The sequence below is a fragment of the Streptopelia decaocto genome (assembly GCF_964273445.1).
Source record: "Streptopelia decaocto genome assembly, chromosome: 4".
In the NCBI taxonomy this organism is placed as follows: Eukaryota; Metazoa; Chordata; class Aves; order Columbiformes; family Columbidae; genus Streptopelia; species Streptopelia decaocto.
This window is the reverse complement of record NC_138658.1, coordinates 19768726-19788495: the sequence shown is the minus strand read 5'-3', so window position 1 is coordinate 19788495 and position 19770 is coordinate 19768726. Positions and strand designations below refer to the sequence as shown.

Here is a 19770-nt window from a genome sequence, read left to right as displayed (position 1 = left end):
GGACGGACCCAGTTTTCCCATGTGTGGCAACCTGCTTTGCTGCCTCGCGTCCTTGGGATGGGAGCCGGTGGGGGGAAGATGTCTTTGCGCCTCTTGGCAGGGACTGGGGTGGGCAGCAGGCCTTGCTGGGTGATGGGTGCCCATCCCGGTGGCCTTGAAGCACCTCTCCATGCTGCCATGGCAAGGGATGGACATGCTGCCAGCAGTGATGCACGCTGGTGCTCCAGGGGTGAAAAGTTTGGGAGATGTAAAGTTTGGGTCTAGACGGAGAAATGGATGGGACTCTGAGTCCACTGTGGGACACTGATGTTTTGGTGAGTCCTGAGGATCCTCTGGCAGGTGTCATATGGGATCAGGTGTGATCAAGACCTTCAGAAAAGAAGCACGGTGTTTACGGTGCAGGCATATCAGGAGATGCAATAAAGTAGGGAACGCAGCATCCGCTGTCTCGACTGTGATACTGTAAAAGCTGTGGGATTGGTTAGGAATAGCAAATATCTGGTTTGGTGAGAATATGAGATATTTTGTCTAGGACCAGGGTTGTAAGGGGGTTCACTCTGCCAGGTGTGCTCTGATGGAGTTTGTGCTTGCTGTGTCAGTGCGTGGGTGCTCAGATCCCAACATGTGCTCGTCAACTAGAACCGAGCAGAAATCCAGTCGTCTGAAATGACCCGAACCTCAGGTTATGCCCACAAAACCTGCTGGTTTTGTAACAATGCTTGATCTGAAACAATGTTGCTTTAAAAACAAATCACCAGATTTATATTTAGGGATGGTGTTTTCTGCCAAGGGTCACTGGTCTTTTACATGAGCAGCCTATGCCATGGAGACTAAAATGCCACCTATTGTGAAATCTCAGTTTGGTTTGCATCCAGTAACTAATCATGCCCAGCTGTTTCATGCCAGTTGAATCTTTGCAGAGTTAGGGGTAAATTGAAACATGCAAAGGCTGCAAAACAGGATGTTGTTCTAATGACATTTTAAATTTCCACAGTAAAGTAGCTTGCATGGATGTACTGAAAAACAATTTGTTGCTTACCTATAGTGCTATACTAATGCTGATGTGAAAGTAGTTCTTCTGGAACCTCTTGTGTGCAGCCTCTTTAAGAGATCAACCATTTATTTGGGCAAATTAATATTTCTTTGGTAGGACTGGTGGAAGATGGGGGGGGGGGGAGGGGCAGTATTTTCCATTTCTCTTTTGAGGTAAGCAGCTCATAACCTCTTGAGCTTCCTAAAACAGTGCTTTATAACCTGCACATGGTTTGGTAGCTGTTCAGATTATACTACTTGGTACTTTAAGTATCACAGATTATTTACTAAGCAGTATAAAGTAGCAGGAGCTTGCCATACTTATGCACCTTTAAAGTAAAGCTCAGATTGTTTTAAAACTTAAGATGCATCGCTTGTTCTTGTCTAGTGAGTTTCTCTAAAACTGCCAACATGTTGGATCAATTAATGGTTTGCCTGTTTTTAAAGTATGCGCTAAGCTGGTTTCCCACATAAATGGTGTTTTATTAAGAAACAGTGGGAGTAAAAAATGTGTCTAACCTTTCAAAATGTTAGAACTTTTGTTTGTTTTAAAGTCTCAAATGAAGTAAGCAAGGAATCTTTCTTACTGAAAGTGACCTCAGCTTTCAAAAATATGAACACTGCATCGTTTATCTTGGGGGCAGCTTCTTTTATGTCATATGACTCCTTACAGTTTAATCTGAGAATCTTTCTTTGAGTACTGAATTGATACCCAGCAGTGTAGTTGTGCAGTACCAGAGGCTGAAATGAAACCAAACTTGTAGAAAATAATCTGTGCTTGTTGAACATGATCAGTGAGACTGAAGGGCTTTGCTGATTGATTGTGTGAGGTTGTCTTCATTTTAAGGATTTGTGTTCTGTGAAGTTGAAAAAGGGTTGTTGGTCTTTCCCTTAGGGAAAACCTGCCCTCTGTGTACAGTCAAAACTCAGAGGAGTATTAGAGCATAAGCCTGCTGGAACAGGAGGAAAAATAATTATTCTTAACCAAATATTTGACAAACTAGCAGAGATGCAGAACTGGATTTATCTTTGCTGTTCTTCTTGTACTGCTGTTACGCTGGGACAAAGTGAATGTATTAGCTGTGTAAAATTATCTTTCTGACTTGCAGCCTTTGACGTTTGCTCAATCCCAGTCTAAATGATAGAACAAGATTCAAGGAAAGAATGAATCAGATTTTTTGGGGTTTGAGCTCAGCAGCATCTGCGGTGCTCTGCCCACGCCAAATCCTGGAGTGGGAAGAACAAAATTCCATCCTGGAAAATACTTGGGGGGTGGGAGGGGAGGGTGAAATATGACCTAAAAAGCAATTTAAAAGTCGAAAGAAATACGATGTTACTCTCTCTTTTCTCCCACAGACTTGTTTTTTGAGGTTTCATGTAAGCTTAAATAAACTCTTTCTATACAGAAAATAGTATATCCTGTTGCCTAACAATGTGGCTCCTGCACTTACTAAGGAACTCCTAAAAGAGATGTTTCTTTTCCTTATGCACATTCTTCTGTATGTTTTGCCTTCTTTCTTTTCTGCCACTTTCTCTCTTTGTGCTGCTTTTTCTACTCCTCTCCCCCACTCTCATTTCTTCATCTCTACCCCTGTGCTTCATTCCCCGTTGACCATGTTACTGTGCTATTTCCTAGTGCTTTGCCCTTTCCACATTTTCCCCAAAGCTCTTTCTCCTGCCAAAGATCTTACTTCATAGCTGTATGTTTAATTATATTTCCTGTTTTCTGTTACAGTGCATGCCAATGACCCTTTGCTAACGTGGTGCCTCTTGATTTTAAAATCTGTAGGCAACTGTAGCAAGATAGTATTCTTGAAGAAGGGTTGGTAGACCTCCCTCCCCCTGGCACCCCCACTCCTGGTCAAAACCAGGGTGTTATTTTGAAGCCTGTTGTGGAAATCTTCAAATAGAACTTTCCAGGATTTATTTGTAGTGCACGAGACAGAACCAACAAAGTAAACCAGTTCAGTCACTGCATTGAAAGCCTTTGCTTTCAGGGAGGCTGTTCTTTGGTCACTCCTTGCACATCCAGAAGAGTAAGGTAGAGTTGTGACATCTGCGTTCACAGGGAGCGCAGAGCTCTGTGGTTCTCGCGCTAGGACACATTTCGCTTTTGCATCATCTGCCACAGCCTTTGCAAATCAGCATCGTTATTTTTATTGGCTTGGAGTATGGTATAGAAGCTGTGAGTCCAACTCTCTTTGCTTTTTGACTAAGTACATTTTAACTGGAGAAGGAACCAAAGCATCTAGAATTTCTGTTTCAGATGCTTTTTATTTCTCCTAAATCAACTTTTCTAGTAGAAAAGTACTCTAATAATCCAGAGGATGTTCTTTTTTTCCTCCAGGAGAATAATCCATGGTGTTGGCTAGGGTTCTGATCAGCATTTTTTCTTCTTCAGAACAAGTTAGCTGTTATTTGGGCTAGAAGAGGCTCTAGCCACTGCATCTGCATTTAATAACTTAGTATTAATTGGAAGTATTCTTGCTACCTGTTGTAGCACTTGTCCTTATACTTCCTCTGTGCTCTGTATATATACAGTAAAGGAGCCTTCCAGAAGATGGTTCAAGGTGAGAACTTCTCTCTCCAGCTGTCATTAACTGCGGAGGGAGCCGAGGCTGAACACTTCTAACTTGGGCACCTGTCAGGTGCTTGGGGCTAGGGAGGGATGTTAACTGCAGCTGTATACATGATCCACATGTGCATAAAAATCAAATCCTTAGTAATCAATACAGTTTGTAACATTCAGTTTGAATGCTGGGGTGCATCAGAATATCTCACAGAATGGATATGATTATTTTATGAAGTAATTGTATCCTAATTATTTTGCACCAGAAGCGTGAGTCAGGCAGTTTTGCATTCTCCGTATTCTGCTTTTCCAGTGCGTGCCATCACAAAATTTAGTCACGTCCTGTACATATGACAGCCTATTTTCACAGAGAGGCAGATAGCTCGTTTTTTGTAATTGCTCGTACACCCTGGCAGCAACTGTCAACTGTATCTTTGAGTCATTAATCTCGTATGTAGTCTAAGATAACTCTGACTTCTTCCCTTCGTCTTTGACCCTAAAGCTCAGCATGTCTGCACCAGATTGCATGGCCATCCTGCTGCAGAACCAGGTGTGTCCCTCCACACATGCTGTGGATGTGACCAGCCTTGATCTGTGCCCTTTCAGTTCAGTGATAGTTTCTCCCCTTGCACTTAGCTTTCTGTTCCACAGTCAATGTCTAGTCTTGCCTTTTACGTATTTTAACACATGTTGGTAGCAGTTTTGGCTTTGGGCTCCCCTGTAGCTTTAGGACTTGTACTGATGTGCAAATTAAACACTAAAGTTGAAATTTTCTCTCTTTACAGACTTAATTCAGTACTATAGCTACATTTGTGCCTTTACTAAAACAGCCGTTCTCCTAAACTTTTGTTGAATTCTGTTGAAGACAGTGTGCTGACAGCATTCACACTGAATTTACGTATGGATAAGCGTGAATTAATTGAAGGTTGGTGATTTGAGGCTTCCAGGGCCTGTCATAAATTTTTTCAGTTCCAGGCACCCAGAATTCATTCCTAATAGAAACCAGCTCATTAGGGAAGGGAGATAGAGATTAGTGCATCTCTGAGCCTTATCCATCATGAAATTGAAGCATGGCTGAGCTGTGCTCTCATTCTTAGGAACTCAGAGGAGCTTCTGGATTTTTCATTCTATCACTTCTGATCTAGGGATGGTTTGTTCTAGTCTCGTTGGTATTTTGGCTTTAAAATGGTATCTGTTAGCTTGGGTTTTTAGAATACTGTGGCAGTCTGTGGCTAGTGTGTTAACTCTATTGTAGCTTGCTAATTCATGCAGATACATTTCTGTGCTTGCCCCCTTTCATGCTATGTCACAGAGCACAGGAACATTTTCAGCAAAAAGGGAGAGAAACCTCCAGTTAACTCAGTGTCGGCATTTGAAGAGAGTCTTTTGCTGCTAAGAGAAGACACTTTCTACTTTTCTCATGTAAGCAAAGGGCTAAAAGAACACGCTATTTTGCCACGCTTGTTTGAGGAAGTTCACAGTGCATTGTCTTGTGAGATGACTGAGTTTCAGGTGACCTCTGCCTCCTTATACCACAAGCCAGGCTGATGAAGGGTTAGATCTTCATGAAGGGATAGCCCAATGGTTTTCCCACTTCCCAATAACTTCTGCATAGCTAACCTGCACAGAAACAACATTCATTTCAAGACAAACCCCACTTCTCCCCTTCAGTGGAATTTGAGTTCTAGTCACTTAGTGATTTCTTTGGTACAGAAGGGAGCGAACAATGCAATCATTGATGCATAGAAATCAGATATGGAAAAGACTGAGTAGTCCACGTAATCTGTCACCTTACTAATGCTTACTGCTTCCTACAGTGCTACCATCTACTACTGTTGCAGTGCTTTTTGCTTAGTGTCTTGCAAAGGGAAGAATCTTGGGATGCTTCAGAACTAAATGCAGTTTGTGTAAGCAGCTGAATGGTGCTGAGGCAAGAAATATAAAATGTAGAAGGATATCAAATAGCAATACTATATCTTGCAATAATATTTATTTCTCGTGACTTCCACAAAGTCATCTTGGCAGAGTCATAACTGCTGAACAATAAGGTTTTAAACCAACTGTATCCATTGTACAACACAATTTAGGGGAGTATATGGCCATTGCAAAAAGAAAGGGGAGATAAAATATTTTGTAACTGGTTATGTCCCTACAGGCTTACTCTGCTGTGTCTTGATTCCATAGTGGGACACGACCCGGGACTTCATTAGTGCCCAGCTCTCTCCTCATTTCACTACGTAGGGTTTTGGTTTCTCTAGATGAAATCTAGATGAATAGGCCACATGTCAACCATGGAATAGTTTGACCAGGTCCTGAATGTGGATGAGCAGGGGTCAAGGACACCTCAGGGTACACTGCTTGTTCATGGGTGCATTTAGAGGTAGCATCTTGGAAGGTAATTCTGTTAAGAACTACAGTTGCTCTTACCTGGTGGAGAAAACCCACATCACTTAGATGAAACCTCAACTTTTAAAATTTACTGTATTCAATGTCCTGGCTTTATATGTACTGTCTGACCCACTCCCCCTATTAGTGGATGCTGATTTTCATAAAGCTACAGGTTTGCTAAAGAATTTGCTGTGAATTTAAGCTCATCAGTAGTAGGCTTATTGTTCTTGAGTGCATTTTGTGGACCCTTTAGAAGTAATTATTCGGCCAGGATAGGTTGAAAATCACTGATTAAGGTAAACTTCCCACCATGGTGGAAGGAGTGTTTTTTAGTTCAAAAATGGATGAGTGGAAGCACTTTTCACCAGTTGTAGTAGATGGAGAAAGGTTGTGAAGATTGGTTTGCTTATGAAACAAAAACGCTATGCAGCTGTGTTTTACAGGAGGGGCTTAACAAGGGCATTATTTAGTTTTTGGCTCCTCTTCAATAAATTATTTGAGATAAACCTTAGAAAACTGAGCAGAGGAGAATGGATGGAGATGACTAAAAGATTAACCTGTTTGTTTTATTGCTATTCTGCATTGAAATATGAAAAGCCAGCATCTTTGGTTCTTTGCTACTTAAAGATATAATAGGTTTTTCAAATAACTGTTCTTTTCTTTTCCTTCTCAAGAGTGACTTATAAATAATGTCAATAAAGTGAAGTGCTTGTTCATTTGCTTCTGACAGTATAATCATAGTGATACAAAAAAGACATTGAGGTGCTGGAGTGTGTCCAAAGAAGAGCAAAAAGCTGGTGAAGTGTTTGGAGCACAAGTCTGATGAGGAGCAGCTAAAGGATCTGGGGCTGTTTAGCCTGGAGAAAAGGAGGCTGAGGGGAGACCTTCTAGATGATCTTTTGAGGTCCCTTCCAATCCCTGACACTCTGTGATTCTGTGATTCTCGCTGTCTACAACTACCTGAAAGGAGGTTGTAGTCAAGTTGGTGTTGGTCTCTTCTCCCAAATAACATGAGATAAGAGGAAATGACCTCAAGTTGTGCTGGGGAGGTCTAGATTGGATATTAGGAAAACTTTCTTCACTGAAAGGGTTGTCAGGTGCTGGAACAGGCTGCCCAGGGAAGTGGTGGAGTCACCATCCCTGGAGGGGTTTAAAAGACATGTAGATGTGGCATTTAGGGGCATGGTTTAGTGGTGGACTTAGCAGTGTTACGTTAACAGTATGACTCAATGATCTTAAGAGTTTTTTCCAACCTAAATGATTCTATGCTTCTATATTCAATTATACGGCTAGACCTAAGGGTCTATCAGAGTTTCAGTCTTAAATCTGATGTGTTTAATTGTGTTTGTGTACATGATGTTCCCTGCTGTAAATTGGAAAGATATTTTAACCTTATTTTCAGTTTGAGACAAAACTGGAGGCAAAAGATGTTTATCTTTTTAGCTCCCAAAACACAGAAACATAAATTACGGCCATGCAACTCCACAGAGTCCTGGTTTTGAGTATATCTTGTATATTCTTTAGACACAGAAGTATTACATCTGCACAGGAATGTAGCTCCTCTAGAGATACATGGAATAAGATGAGTTGGTGAGTGCTCCCTTGTGCTACCCGTGTACAGAGATATAGCTTTTAAAAATGAATTTACATTCCATAGTGTCTTGAAGCCTTTATCATGAGAGAGGACCCCTGCATGGGGGTGCTACATAACAAAGCAGTTCTCTGCATGCTCTTCTACCAAGACAGCCCCCTACTACAGACATATTTGTCTATGAACCATCATAATTTGTTCCTGAACATTGGCTTAATTACATAGGATATCATTCTTCCTCATAATTTGTCTTATACCTTGAGCTTCCTATCTTTATATGCTCTTTGGTTTGCCTCTTACTATTCAAATCTCTTCTTGCGAAGCTTCTCTCTTTTACAAGTCATTGTAAGAATATCTCACCAGATAATATATGTATTTTATAGAGAATTATGCATCACATTAATCTCCAGGTTCTAGCTTTATAAATCACACATCATTAAACTGTGCTTGTCTATTAATTGCTTGATCTTGCAGTCCTTGTCAAAAAATAATTTCTGGCACAGTCACAGTTGTATTGTGGTGAATGTGTCAGACATTACACAGCAGCACTAAGAATGGTCTCAAGAGCCTAGTAGGTAGATTCATCTTTAGTTAACATATATGTCTAATCTTAGGATTACTGTAGAATATGTTAACATTAGTTGACTATGTGGTGTGGGTTGACTGGGGTCAGACCCAGTGCAATAAGCTGTATGGTTTTATTGTTTTGCTTAATTTGATTTGTGGAGCACTTAAGAAGCTAGTTGTTAGAGCAAGTAGTAGTTACTGTCATACGGGGAGAGCAATTCCAGTTCATCATGATCAAAGCTCTGGGTGTCTAACAAGTTTCACTGTAAAAGATTTCTTGGATTTTCCAATTATGCAAGAGTTCTGTATCAGTATCTGATAAAGATCTCTCTGGTTTTACATCCTGTGATGCTAGCTAAAATGTTAGTATTCTTTTTCCTTTTCTAATTCAGTATTTTCTGTGAGAAGACTTTTCCTTTGCCCTTTCAAAAATCTCTATATTAGAGCATCTTAAATCTTTGGCTGTATTTCTGTGCCATGTCTGTGCTTGGACTCACAAAAAAATCTTGGACTAAAAAAAAATCTTCTAAAGAAAAAAATCTTTAAAACAGAACAGTCTGATGCTGCAGTCTCATTCAATTGCTTCTTCTACATGTACAGAATACGAGTTTCCCTCTTGTGCCTTTTTAAGCTTTTATTATGTGCACGCTGTCTCCTAGTTTTACCTGCCAGTATCATGTTCTTGGAGTGAGGCAGCTTTCGCAGGATTGTGTAATCTCTGTGCCTGGTCTCTCATCGCTCTTTATATGTCCGTGTGTTTGAAGTGCCGTCTGCTTGTCCGTGAAATTCATACCTTTACTCAGTACTATATCCTGACTTTTCACACTGGAAACGAAATCCGTTATGTCTTCTTATAATACTGCCTTTGATGTCTTTCTCTGGCCTTACATTTCCTTCTATCCTCTTCATCTTCTATTTAGGTTTCCTCTTTTTGTTGTTGTTTTGGTTTGGTTTGTTTGTTGGTTTGGGGTCTTTTTAGGGTTTGTTTGTTTGTTTAATTTATTCACTTTCCACAGCTCCATAAATCTTTCCATTGGACTTCTTGCCCATTTTTTTGTTGTCTTCACTTCTCTTTTTATGCACTTTGCACCTATTCTTCATCTCCTCTAGGTTTTGGGGTTTTTTTCCCCTTTCCTCCTTATCCCTTACCAAGTTGACAAAAATAGCCAAAGGCTGTTGCTTTACATACAATTGACTGTAAGGGGAAGCAGGGTAGGGTTATGCTCTTTTGGTTGCTTTTCCTCTGCAGCTGACTCTGGGTTTCAAGAGCATCTGCTGTCACCTGCTCAGGATGGGCCGGGAGGAGTGGGACAGCAGCCGTCAGGAAGGGTGGCAGTGCCGTTCATGGACAGCTGCCAGTCAGGCATGGCACATTTGCTACGCATAGAATGGATTTGTGCTGAATGCTCCTAAGTCTTTTTAATGAATTCTTAAAAGACTAAGTTATGGTCCCTCTTATGTAGAGAGGCAGATGCTGCTCTTTCATGCTTTTGCAGAACATGCTTAAGTTTTCTCTGCTGGGTGCTAGAAAAACTGACCAGGAATTTTTCTATCAAAACTATTTTTCTTTAGTAGTGAAATAGATCTTTAACAAAAACAAACAAACAACTCTTTCGGAAAGTTTTTGCTCTCCAGAAAAGGTCTTGCAGTTCTGAGTTTGAAGAAAGATTTTATTTTAGTAAATATTTCATGTCTCAGTATTTCAGATTTGCAAACAGTTTGGTTTCCCTTTCCTTTTTGATGATATATTGCATTTTAATCAGCTTCTGCCAGCTTTATATACTAGTTCCACCCCAGAGCACAGACCTGAGTCTTCCCAGCTCAAACGTTACAGTTCTCCAGGAATCAATACATGCATTTCATTACAAGTGTTATTTGAAGAAACTGAACTCAGGTTTGCAATGCTGAATTTCTTTTTTCTGTGATAGTGTGCCAACAGCTTTCTGTCTTCCCATAGCACAGTCTCTAAGCTATAAGATCTTTGGCCCTTGCTGTGTGTGTATATATCTTTTCTAGCAAGCTAGATGTGGCTTTAGCACTGTGTCTACATGCACATGGGAATGAGACTTGGTATGAAAGAGATTGCTCTTAAAGACATAACAAGGATCAGTAGTTGTCAGTGGAAGTGAGACAAATTCAGTCGTGTAGTAAGATGCAATTTCCTACATGGTTGCCCATAACTTACTGTTATTTGAATGGGCTTAGATAACTCTCCAAAAGTCAAATCCTGGAAAAATTATCCCATTAGCTGGGAACATTGTGGTACTATGTGTACAAAGGAGGTTAGAGGTGATCATGGTAATTCTTTACGCTTTTTAAGGGTTGTACCCTTTTGTAACTACCACCCAACTCTTTTCCATGCTTGGAGACCGTCAAGACAGCTCTGGCAGAAGCCCTGCACAGTGGGCAGAGGTAAACCCTACAGCCTGAAGTATCAGCCTCTCAAGATGGGATCTCTGCATAGCATGTCCTTTATCACCTGCAAAGAACTTAGCTGGGTGACAGTGATGAACCAACGTCCATTCATTATTTCTTTGTGACTGTTGCTCATAGAAAAAGGAAGCTGCAAGAAAAGGCATTTGCAAGAAAAACACGGTCCAAGCCACTTCTATTTCTTTGTGTCTGCAGATAGCCAACAGATACAGAAAGCTGCCTGTAAGCCTCCACAAATAAGCATTTGCTGGAGCATCTGTCTCACGTTGTGAAATAAATTGAAAGCCTTTCTCTTCCAAAACTTCTTTTTAAATGTTGAATACCAGCACAGGGGAGTGTCATGAGTAAATGCAACCTAGAGGGGCAAAGGTTATTGTCGCAGGTGGGTATGAAGTATCTCAAAAACCAATAGTAACATCATTCACTTTTCTGCAGAAAAGGCTAGAATAACCATTAGATGAAAGTCATGTGAATAAACCCGAATCCTGGAGAGGTTAATTAAAATTGATGGGAAAATAATAGCCATGGAAGTAGTTTGTGACATCATCAGCCATGAGACATTCTTCCTTTTGGAGACTATGGAACTTGTTTGACTAATCAATGTATCGTAACCCCTATTTCAGTTCTGCACTGGCTCCCATTTCTCACTGGTACTCACTGACATGATCTTAGAAATGTTTTTGTTTCCTGCCTCTTTGCTGTCTGTCCCACACCTTCCTTGCTGCCTTTGTGGGTGGTGGGAACATTCCCTGAGATGATGAGGATCTTGATCACCTTGTGCTCAGGCTTGAGTTTGTACATTTTGAAGTTCCCTTTAGCAGTTTTGCATGTTGCTTACTGTGTGAATATGGGGGCTTGTATTGCTCAGAGAATATTGCCCAACTGGATCCATAGGTGAACTAGAGGAATCTACCAAACAGCTCAACTGTATGGGAAAGTAATGAGCTATGTCTAATGCAGTCGGGATCCTCTGGTATGTATTGATTCTTCAGGGAATTCATCTGTCCTTTTCACTTCTCTGGCCTGTTAAGCCCTGCTTAAGAAACCACATCATCAAATTTCACTTTTCTATGTGTACTTCTCATTTTGTTTTTCTCTTTTCCTTATCCATCTAAGTCTCAAGCAGTGTTTTACTTCTGTCCTAGTCTACTAACCAGAACTCATTAAGATAAAACCCATGAGAATCTATAGCCTATTCTTAAGACAAAAATATGACGGTATAATTATTTTCTTCTGAATTTATAATTTACAACAGTTGGTAGTTCAGAGAATTTTTTGGCAAGAAACAGTTGGAAGTATCTGGTATTTCTAAATATGCATGACCTATCACTTCTTTCTCTAATAATTAAGGGCATTATTCCCATTAACTAATTTATCTAGCTATCTTTCTGCTATTATGCTTATGAAAAATAACAAAACAAGCACTGAATTTTTGTATAGAATATCTTCTGTTGATTAACTTGTACATTTGAGGCACAGAATCAGTTCTTCGTTCTCAACCAATAGTGTGTTGAGTCAGTATAATGATTGCTGTTTGTCTTTTCTGAAGAATTTATTGTGTGTCCATAGACCAGAATTATTTTGCATCAATGTAAAGGTAACTCTGCTAGCTTTAACACAAATCTGTTGCCTTTAACTCTGACTAACCAAATCTGTTGTGGGTTAGCCAGCAAAACAGGAGCTACAGTGCATAGGTAAAACAATAGACTGGGTGGTAATAGTTATAGCAGGGAAACAAATATATAATAACTGTGTGTCACCCTGTGCATTGATCAACATGGCAAGTCCTAAAACCTCTTACTGGCAAAATGGGACTGATGCTTAAAAATCACTTCTCACTTTAGTGGGGTAGTGATTTTACTGTCCTAAAACTCATGAGTAGGTATTTTAAAATTTAGGTTAGACATTATTTCTAATGCCTATGTTACATTAAGGTAATTTGAGAATGCTTTGTGTCCCACTTCAGGATGATGTTTGTACAAATGGTTATTGTTAAGCTCTTGTTTGGTTCTTGCTAAGAATGGGCCAGAAGTTGAGCACCTTGACTAAATGTGATTGGATGTGTTTTTATGAGAAAATGTCATCTATGAAAGAGGTAGAAGTGTCTAATGTAGCCCAGAAGTGTATTACGAGGAATGTTACTGTGATCTTGTGGGATCTTACACCCTCCTCTAACACTGTGAATAGTCAAGGTCCTTACAGTACGGTGTTTTTATTTATAATTTCATATGTAAGATATATATTTTATATAGTTCATAAAACAGGTGCCTTATAAACACCTATTAAAAGAGATGCTTTAATCATTTTACGTTTCTCCACATAGATTGGCTACTGCTTTCTGAGTTGTCAGGCACATCTCTATCACAGTGAGAAGCAAATTCCAGTGAATGCTTTTCTTCTTCCACCTGAGGTGACCACCCAAACCCTTTAAAACTGATGTGCTGTCTCTTCTTAACTGTGTTTTATTTGATGTCTGTCACCAGTACACTGGTACGTTCCTTACTAACCAGTGAGTTGCCTGATTTGAAAATACTTACATATCTAAGGCCTGTCAGATAAACAGCAGCTTCATACCTTATACCCATTCCAGTTTGGGAGTAATTATTGTAATGTTTTGCAGATTTGGTTCCAGGAGATAAAATTTTACATCCTCCCTTGTGGCTTGTCAGTCTGTCAGCTTATTTAGCTTTGAGAAATTCAGAAGAGGTTTCCTTAATGTTCCCGATGGAAGGTGTCAATTTTCAACTGAAATTGCAGCCACTTGGACAGTTGTTGAAACTGTAAAGTGTAAAATTATCAAGTATCCCTCCATTAGACATTCATAACAAGTTAACTGCCATATTTACTTAGAAATCTGTCTGGAAATAATACAGTACTTATTTTTGATAACCTTTAAGTATTGAAAGGTGCCACATGACAACAGAGTTAACACCATAGTCAGACTTGCCAGACCAGGCAAATATTAATGTATAATACACAAGTATTAATGAATACTTGAGGTGACTCAGTAGTGTCTTCACTGCTCTGCAAATCTGTATTTACCAGCACAAGCCTCAAAAATCTCAATATGAATGGACATCAGTGGGAATGGAGGTGATTAGTATGCATTTGTGGGTGCTACACTTTTCACAGGCCTGGGCCTTAGTTTACCTTCTCCTGTGTCTTATTGTTTAATGATACAGAACTGGAATCCATCCATCAGAGAATTATTGCAGGTGTGATGAATTTGAAAATAAACCTGATGTTCATGCTGTTATCCAACAGTTGTCTCCATCTGGTGGCAAGAGTTTCAGGATCTGAAAGTGCATCAGGTCTTCATTCAAGTACTTTATTCAATTGGCTGCAAAAAAAAATTAATTACAATTTCAGTTTTGTTTTCCATCTTCAATAATGGCAATGTCCCTGTCACTGAAAGGGATAATATACACATCATTTAAGCACCCTCAAGCTATAGCAATGAAGAGATTGTACCTTTATTTTTGTGGAAAGATGCTAGGCTATGCAGACTTGGTGTCATGGAAACTGCAAGAATGTATGAAGTTTTAAATAGGCAGATGGATTTTAGATCCACTTCTCTAGTTACCTTGAAGAAGCACACAAACAACTTGGCTGGAAAAGTCACAAGAAGTTTACAGGAAAAAAAAAATCCTCAAATATTAAGGTCTCCATAGTTCTTACATTGGGGTTTTGGGATTAGACTGGGCTTTTAACTGGATTTTCACAAGCTGTATTTTCTTTATGCAGACTGCTTTCAGGCCAGCTCAGATGCTGACTTTTGAACTTTCAGGTTAGCCACCATTACTTTAAAAATCTCCCAAGTCCCCATTTAATTTATATACTTTTTTTTTTTTTTTTAAGGTTCTGAGGAGAAAACCAATAATCATCCTGTAAAATTCCAAGCTCTGAATCTTTCCTTTAGAAAAAAACCCATAAGTTTGCTGTTTGCCAGCAATGCACTTACCTATGCCATTAATTTGTAACCTCTACTTCTGAAATCCTAACCCTGCTGAAGTCGATGCCAAAACTTCCTAAGGATTTCACTGCCAAGTAGCTAAAGCAAGAAAATAAATACCTGAGCTCATGATGTACCTTCTGCTGCCCCATAGTGTTTAACACATTGTTGTCAAGTAAAGAAAAGCCCTGTTCATTGCAACCCAACAGAAGTAATCCCAGTCTTTCACCAGAAATCTCAGTGAAGTATGAGCTGTCTGTGTTTCATATTAATTGTGCACATCCATCAGATTCAAGTAACACTACAGACAATACCAGGGCTTCATTAAGGTCATTTTGTAACTGCGTAAAATTAGGGGCCAGCCTGGGAGTGCCTTGAAGCTGGAAGTATTAACTTCCGTGAGTTCTCCAGCACATTTAATAAAAGGTTCATCTGGCCCTGAGTGCTTGTATGAATTATATAGCCATTGTTACATTCATGATATAGGTAGAAGTTAATTTCCTCACCTTTTGAAGTGCTTGAGAATAGTAGGTCATGTCTTATGTGTATTTCTGACAGTGAACTTCAAAACAATCTTTTTCTCAAATCTACTAACAGATAAGATTTAGTTCTTGGAAGACATACGGCTTTTGTGTGAAACAAAGGAATCGGGGGGAGGCGCGTGGTGGTGTTAGAGCTGTGTTGCAGGAAGAGGCTGAAAAGCTCTGTTTGCAGGACACAGACACACGTGCCCACCAGCTCACCTCCAAGGGCACGGAGCAGCCAGGCCCACGACAGCTGCAAGAGATGTTGCTGCCCAACAAAAGTCGTAGCTGAGATAAAGGCTTCTAAATCTCAAGCAGGTACTGTCTGCAAGCACGCAACAAGACCTTTTCTATATTCAGCAGTGTGGTTTTCGCACCTTTCTACACTAAATGGTATGCTAAGAAGGAATGGCAGTGATGACAGCCTTATCTTAGGGGGGAATGCTTCAGCGATGGTTGTTAGAAGTATGCTCAAAATTAGTATTTGCAATCTGCATTTTATACTATCCATCTACATGCTAAATAAGTGTGGACAGTTGTCACAAAAATAGTTACAGAAACAGTCTATCCACATTAAGCCTAGCAGATGTCATTGCTTACCTGTTTCTCGTCTGGCCAAGTTACGACAGCATTTAATACGGGCTGTATTTGTACTAAACAGAAGATTAATCATAAGATCTTGGAATATGTGGTTAGTTCTTTTGTGAATTGTTTTCTTTCTTCTTAATTTTCCCGGAAAAACTGTTCAGCTGAAGAGACCACAATGCAGGCAATACTGCATGGTGATTTCAGTGCCTTTGTTCCAACATGCATATTGTGTTGTGAGTGATGCTGATCTGTTTTGAGAGCTTGTGGGATTTTCAAAACCACTGCTATGTTAATCTCATTTGGCTCCTGTAACATGCTTCAGATCACTCTCTCTTTTCAGCGTCTGATGGCAAGACATTGAATGGTGTGATTTTTACTGCAAACAGTTTATTTTCAGCTTTCACTACACCTTCATTTTGGAAGTCTGTGACTGTTTAACCCCTTTGTAAGTCTTCAGCATGCCTTATTACAGTGAATCTTTTTGCTAATAGAGATGTTTGCTAATGAGTGAATCTCTGTCTCCCAGTTAGTGTAGGCATTGCTGTATCCTGAATACACTTTGCCTTTTGATCTCTTTCATCCAAATTATTGTAAGAGGCTAAATGCAGACAGAAATATCAAATGCACCACTATGCTTAACAGAAATGCTACAATTACATAAAACTATCAGAAATCAAAGGAGAGATCCAGAGAGGTGATTCAGTGTAGAAATAACATGGTAGCTGAAGTTCATGATTTAAGCTGGTGGTTCTGATCTGCTCATACTTAGGCACTGAGTCATCCAAGGCATAAAAGCTAAATGAAGAGAGGGAACATAAGCCATCATACAAGAACCAAGGTAAATAGAATTACTTTCCTTTCGTGTCCTTTAACCTACAGGCAGAATTGGTCTCTGAATACAGAAATATGTAAGGAGCAGGAATATTACCAGCAGGGGGAAATTTCCAGTGGCTATGACTAGTATTCCTCCCTGGGAGCCTATATGTGTTTTGGTTGTTGTTGAGTTTTTTTGCTGTTTGGGGTTTTTGTTTTGTTTTTTCGTAAGGAGAAGGGAGGGGAAACAGGCATGTAAAATAGCATGTGAATGTCCAAAACAGCATGATACAGCATCTGAGTGGCATATTCAGAAAATAATTAGAAGTTACCATTAAACAAGATTGGCTTAAAACAAGCCTTGGTTTGGAGTCAACTGTGTAACTTAAATACATCCCCTTTACATCTTCAGCTGTGTCTTGTGTACTAAAATTTGCTAAATTTGGTGCAAGATTTAGTTTCTGAACATCTTGGATCTGAAGTGTTTCATATCAAATTCTAGTTTCAAGACATTTAAAGAGCTGTGAAATTTGCATTCAATCTAAAACTCTCATCTGAAATTTCTGGCTCTGGTACATGTTTGGATAATCAGATTTCAGTAGGGAAGTATGGCACTTACCTTATCTGTTGCAGATAGATCCAGCATGGAAAACCCTCATGATCGACAGGTACTATAGAGACATCTGCACTGGTATTCATTTGAGTATTAAAAACAAGGGATCTAATTAGCAATGTACTGTGATATCAGCATTATGTTAAGTGCATTTGTTTTCATCATCCTCAAAGCTTGCCTAAATCTCACAGGCAAATGGTGGAAACCGTTTAACAAACCATATAACAACATCAGTCACAGTTGCACAAAATGTAGCGTGGGCAAAATTGTGAAGCCTGCAAATACTGACAGGTAACTCTGACAAATACTTTGGTTTAGAAATATGAGTACATGCAACACTCTGAAGAGATTGTTTCAGCAGAACATCATGAATTTGAGAAGTATGTGCTAAGAGGAATTTATTTCTCACTGAATAGTCAGAAGCAAAGTCCATATTGCCGTGTTGCTGTAAAAGGAACAGTACAGAGGAAGGACTCTGCCTGCTTAAAAGAGATTTGGACCCATTTATGCACATAAATTCCATCTAGGCATCTAAATACCTTTTATAGGAGTAGATAGCACAAATGTCTTGCCCATAGATGCAGATGTGAGTGCACATCTGTGTCCTTATTCGCACACATGTATCTATAAAAATAGTAACTTCCTGCAGGGAGATTGGCTACAACAGATAACTTGCACCTGGTCTTGAGCTCACAGATGAGCCAAGGCATGTGGATATCCGATATAGTTATTTTGCCAATGAGTGATCTATGTGGACGTAAACAGCCCTATGTTAAGTCCACATGGCATGGTGGTAGTACTCCATCTGGTTGCTTTGGGGTTCATTTCAACTGCAGTTCTGCAGAACATGGAGGGGAAAAAAAAACAACAACCAACCAAACAAAAGCCAAAAAAACCCAAACCAAACCAAACATGAAAAAATAAAGCCTATTAAAAAATCTAGACAGTTTTAAAGAAGCTGCTTTTCTGTGTTCTTCTCTCATTATAAGGGGACTGAGGAGAGAGGGAGGAAGAAATATTGTTTGTATCTCAGCAAACTATAGTCCTTAATTTTTCAGGTCTTAGAATTTAAATAATATGCATTACACAGTGAACTCATAATGCTCTCCTGCAGCTTGTATATGCATAGGTGTAAGAGAGTGGGGACAGGAATTTGTCTTCTATTCATTAGCATTTCAGAGTACTAGAAGCAAGAGATTCCATCTGGAGATGGAATAGTTTCTGGGTACAAACATGAAATAATTGTTTTTACTGTATTGTTCTAACTGCTTGATTAGGAATGAGTCAGAGAGTGGTCTCTGTGTTCTTCTCCATCTGGACATGTATATTCCATTATAAGCTCAGATACGAAAAGAAAAAACTCTGAAGTATTTAGCTCCTCAACTAAAAAGACAAGGTTGTTTGTAGGAAAACAGTAGAGATTAGTTACGGTCTTAGGCCATAATGCTGAAAATACTCATGCGGGCAAGTACCTCATGCATGTAATGAACTTGCTTGATCTATTTATAGCTTTACTCAGTGGATATTTGTACCCAGATGGTGCTCCTTAAATTTCACTGGGCTGTGTGTATGAGCAGCAGTTCACACTACAGATCACAATGCAGGACAAGAATCCAGGTAGCAAACAAATATACTTAATTAAATAGATGTTCACAATTACTTAATACAATACTTATGTGTTGTTTGTTTTATTTTTTTTTTAATGATGTCTCTCTGCAAGAAGGATCTGTAACTGATAGGACTTGCAATATTGCATTTGATTACTCTTTTTTAAAATGCTGGATAATGTCATTTGCAGGGATAAATACATAACATTCAATTTTAAGAATGGGGAAACTGACGAAAAGGGTGGAGAAGCCAAATGTTGCAGTGTGTCAGGAGCAGATTCCAACTTTTCAGACCCCCCTTCTCTCAGTAGTAAGATCATTCTCATCCCCACAGCACCTTTCTTCTCCAAGCTTGTGTTTTGCCAGTTTTGATTCTCTATGTTAATCTTTCCACGTGCTTGAGCTCCCACCAAGGTTGGTTTGGTTTTGTTTTATTATAGAAGCAAGACTGAAATTTTCTTTTGTGCTTAACTGAAGCCCATTTGTATTCTCTTCTTCCTTGACTCAGTCTTGTAAATTCCATTTTTTTAAAAACTACATATATCCTGAAATTCTACTTCAATTTACCAATTCATAGTTTTGTAAATCTCAAAAAGCCCCATAGCTGCGAAGGGGGAACATAACCCAGGCAATGAACGCTTACATTAAACAACAGTTGTTGGAAATCATTTCTCTGTGCCCCTCCTCTCCTACTGAAATAATAGATTCTGTGTTAAATACAAAACCTGCCACTTTTTTTTTTGGACACCTCCAGCTACTGAATGGTATGTTGTCTGCTGATATCCTGATACTTGTGGAGGGTATCTAGTACACATGAACACACCTAGGATGGCTAATTTTAACACTTGCAGGGGCAGATATTATGACTGTGTGTAAGTATGTCTGCAGCTGTCCCTGGGAGGGTTACAAATGAAAGCTCGCTCTGAGTCCAGGCAAAAAGTACGGGGGTTTTTTGTTTTGTTTTCCTGTGCAGCAGGAGTTGGGAGGCTGGCTTCCCTTCTGCCGTTTGTTACTTTTAAAAGCATTTGAAAATACGAATGTAGTGATTTATTTGGGCACAATTATTGCAAAGTGTTTTCTATTACTTTTAACA

The 19770-nt window shown here is 39.4% G+C and overlaps 1 protein-coding gene across 1 annotated transcript in view; it reads left to right on the top strand.

Annotated features, from left to right (window-relative positions):
* Nucleotides 1-19770, top strand: part of RNF150 (ring finger protein 150) — a 122243-nt gene that overhangs the window by 675 nt on the left and 101798 nt on the right. The gene's annotated exons all lie outside the window — the stretch shown is intronic.